The sequence below is a fragment of the Phyllostomus hastatus genome, unplaced genomic scaffold, assembly GCF_019186645.2.
Source record: "Phyllostomus hastatus isolate PE091 unplaced genomic scaffold, TTU_PhHast_1.1 phas_contig_16, whole genome shotgun sequence".
NCBI lineage: Eukaryota > Metazoa > Chordata > Mammalia > Chiroptera > Phyllostomidae > Phyllostomus > Phyllostomus hastatus.
The window spans coordinates 5,527,715-5,531,978 of NW_025333643.1; the positions used below are offsets into that span (position 1 = coordinate 5,527,715).

General features: G+C 52.7%; 1 non-coding gene across 1 annotated transcript; it reads right to left on the reverse strand.

Annotated features, from left to right (window-relative positions):
* Nucleotides 1-107, reverse strand: LOC123814612. Its single transcript, XR_006784948.1, has one exon. It is a non-coding gene; the product is annotated as a U6 spliceosomal RNA (small nuclear RNA).
* Between the last annotated feature and the right edge of the window lie 4,157 nt (nucleotides 108-4,264).

A 4,264-nucleotide genomic window follows, 5' to 3' on the forward strand; every position in this document is an offset into this window, starting at 1 on the left:
AAATATATGGAATGCTTCACAAATTTGCATGTCATTCTTGTGCAGGGGACATGCTAACCTTCTCTGTATTGTTCCAATGTTAGTGTATGTGCTGCCGAAGTGAGCACCAACATCATTTTTACCTTATAGTCGATAGTCCCAATCTTGACCCCACGACTGTTCCATTCTGGTCTGGCCAATCTCTTAGGACAATGAGAAGTTCTCAAATTTTCTTTCTGTAACTGCACTGAGGTTCGTCTTTAAAATGAGGAGACATTCTGCCCCAGCAGCTCCCAGCTCAGCAAGTGCCTTAATACATTGCTATTTCTACTCTTTGGGCAATCCACTTATTAAAATTTAATGACAACTGCATTTATAAAGCCATTTTCAGTTTACAAAGCTCTTTTCCATCCAGTATCTCTTTTAATCCTCACAACATCTGTAGGAAGGAGATTTTCTCCATTTTATAGATGAAGAAAATAGGGCTCTGAAGAGGAGCATCATTGTCCTGGGTCACACCATTGAACAGTGGCAGAGATGGGGCTCAAATTTTGGTCTTATGGTTCCAAGATGTCAGGAGTAGCTCATCTATTCAGGCATTCTTTTACAATATAAGCAATCCAGTATATCAGCCCTACTCTCTTTTTTCAGGGGAGATGTAGGTAAGTTGTTTGGAATTATTTCAATTGAAAGTGATAAAAAGCCAACTCAAACGGGCTTAAGCAAAAATTGAATTTATTGGCTCATCTAACAGAACAATCCAGAAGCAGGTCTTCAGGCTTGGGTGGATCTAGGTGCTCAAACTATTTCATCAGAACTGTCTCTCTCAACTTCTTAACTTCCTTCTATGTTCATCTTATTTTAAGACAAACTCTCTGCTTCAGATGTCAAAGCTAAAGCTTACAGTTCTCCAAGCTCAACAACCTCAGCAGAAAGAGAACACCTCTTTGTTGTTAAGCTGGAAATCATTCTCAACTATTTGTATTGGCATATGGACCCCACTCTTGAATCAATCACTGTGCATGCTATAATGGAGTATTTTCATTGCCCAGGCCTACTTATTTGCCCCCTCTCAGAAAAGTATGGTGGTGGTGATGGGGTAACTCTCACCAAACCCAGGGACTGAGTAAGGTAGAAAGGAGTTTCTTTAAAGAAAAAAAAATATTGATGTCAGAAGTGATTTGGGTGGTGGACACATCTCTGCATAGGGTTATTGTGACAATTAAATGAGACACCATTTAATGCTCTGTAGACACCATTGCTCTGCAGAGCTAAAATAGACAACCAGTGAGGAACTGGGGGCCCATCTTAGCAAGAATTCTCAATTCTTCCCTCTAGAGTAGTAAGGGAACTTCTATGGTAATTCTCCTGAACCGCTAACTTGGCTCAGTAGTATAGAGAAAAAGGCAGTAATTCATGGCAGAGTAAGAAGAAAAGCTGGAGCTTCTGGCTCCAGTAACTTGTGTTCGGAACAGTACCCAACCAGGAGTGCTTTGAGGCTTTGAGGTGCTCTTTGAGGATGACCAGTTGCCTGCATCCTCCTTTCAGTACCTTCTGTCTCTGCAATGAAGCTGTGAGTTCTGGAAGGGCAGGGACCATATCTGTTTTATTCACCATCTTCTCCCCATAGCAGGGCTTATCGCAAGCTTATCTCCTGGGTGAATAAATTCATGAATCAGGTTGATCAGCCTAATTGGCAGGATTATCCATCTCCCTGTATAAGTCAATCCCCCTCTTTGACCTTTTTCTCCATCTGTCAGGTGGGAGAGGGTATAGGATGAGACACTCTCCACAGCCACTTCTAGTGTATGATTCCAGTACCTTAGGGCTTTCAGGAGACAGACAGGATGCCCTCTGCAAGGAACCAGTGGCAGGTAACCAAACTTACTGAGCACTCTGTCCACAGGTGAGATGACCTCATGTGGGTCTGAGATCTCCAAATTGTGGGGATTTCATGCATATATATATATATATATATATATATATATATATATATATATATATATATATATATATATTGGGGGATGAAAATAGCACTGGCTTTTTTATCTTGCCAAAGAAGGACATTAAAAAGAAGGACATTAAAAGGACATTAACTATCATTGTCATTTCTTTTTAAAAGGGTGATTTTTACACTAAGATAGCAGGAAGTACATAATCTCAGGAAAACAACAACCAATCCCTTTTACCTGTGAAACGCACACACACTACAGATAGATGTTTATTTCATCAGACTGACCCCTGTTGAGGTCTAGTGTTTGGAACCCACTAGAACAGGTTATTTTTCAAACCCCCCTCCCACTTTTCTTGCTCGGGTTTAATCTGCCCACTCTACGGATGGAGGAACAGAGGCTCAGAGAGCACAAGTACAAGGTCATAGAGATAGCAAATAGTAGTCAGTTTGCTGGAGCGCCAACCCAGATCCCTTAGCAGATCCTAAACCAAAGCTATTTCCCTGTAGGGAAAGACATGACCCACCCCAGCGTTCTTGGGGTGCTCTAGGGTGTTCTTGACCTCACCTTGAGCCTGGATTCGGATGCTTTGTTATTCATGATGTGCCCACTTCATGCCAGGCACTGAGGAAAGTGTAGGGAGGGTAACCAAGGCGTTCCCAGCCTCGTCTCCTGTCCCCTGATACTCACCTTGGGTCCTGTGCTTTGCGCTGGCAGCCAATGAATCCCCACCACAGGCATGGGCTGCTAACGGTTTAGGGGGTTCCCTCTCCTAGGGATATTGGCAGTTTCCTAGGAGACTCTGGGAACCTTCAACGCCTCCAAGACCCAAAGGACTGGAAGCGTGATGGTGCAACTTGAGGCACTGTGATAGGCTGCGAGGAAGGTAATTTGGGAGGAAGAGATCAGTTTAAACCCTATCAAGTAGTACCGCGTTCGGCGCCTCCCCCATTCCCATGGACTTTGCAGGGACCCACAGTTCCACAGCTTAGGCTGGAAGAAGGGAGTCCCCCAAACCGGAGGGCCCTATTGTGGAGGGGACTTACTGCTCTAGCTGGGGCGCGCTGGGGACCGCGCCACCCTTCCCCCGTTCCGCCCATCCCCTCCTGCCCCAGGCGGGAGCGAGCTTCCGCGCTGCCGCGCCAGTGCGCGGCACCCGCGTTTTGGCGCGGGAGCGCGCCCCGTGGAGAGCCCGAGCAAGATGGAGGCCGCGCGGCGGCCGCCGCCTGGGCCGAGGCAGCTGCTCCTGGGAGCGCCGAGCTGCGGCGCCTAGGTTGTGCCAGTGCCGGACCCGCTGCCCGGACCGGGCCCAGGTTGGTCTCCCCGCACCCCCTCCCCGCGGCCGCAGCCTCCGTGCGCGTCCGGCCTGGGCGCGGGGCAGCCGCCCCCCCACCCCCGGCCCTGCCCGGGCCCGGCGGCTCTCCGGCTCCCAGGGACAGCTCCCGCCCGCCGCCCGACCCTCCCGGCCCAGGCGGCTCGCCGGCCCCGGTGCCTCGTCCCCTTGGCCTGCAAACCGCTCTTCCCAGCCCGGGCCCGCCAGTCCTAGGCTCCCTCCCAGCCCACGTCCAGCCCCATCCAGCCCCGGCTTCTGAGCGACCCCTGGAGACCCCCGCGCGCCTGGAGCCCGGAGCCGCAGCCCAGCCCCCGACTCCGCTCTGGCCTCACCCAGATCCCTGCACGTCGCCTTCCCAGACCCTCAGGCCACCCCGATACCCCGTCCCAGCCCCCATATCACCTCCCCGACCCCCAACCCCTAGTGTCCCCTCCTTAGCCTCTCGTAGAAGCGCTTGCCCCCTCTCCACAGTCCTTTTCTAGACCCCCAACACCAGACCTCCCGCCCCTCGCACCAGCCCCCAAATTCCCTTCCCAGCTCCCTGCACACAGCTCCTCTGCTAAGCCTCCAACACCGGTCCCCAGACTCCATTCCATCTCCGCACGGTCCCCTCCTCTCTGCCCACCCCCCCCCCAATTCCAGCCCCCAAGCTCCTTCCTCAACTCCCCCGTGACTACTTTCTGGCCCCTCCACTGCAGCTCCCCTGTCCTCACCACAGCCCCCTCACCCAGCCCCCCAACTTTCACATGGCCCCTTCCTGAGTCCCCAGCTGGAGATCTCTGCCCACAGACACCAACCCGGCACTCTCGTGACCCTTAGCTAGCTTCCCCAACGCAGTCCTCGGGTCTCCCCAGCGCTGCCCGCCCCAGGTCTGGCCTTCCCGAGTTCCTCGGCTCAGGGCGGCTTCTCGCGTGCGTCCCCAGCTCCCGCCCGGCAGCCCCGCGGTCGGTCCCGGGCCGGTGGCCCCTGCCAGCCGCCGCCGGCCCCGCCCCCGGGCACC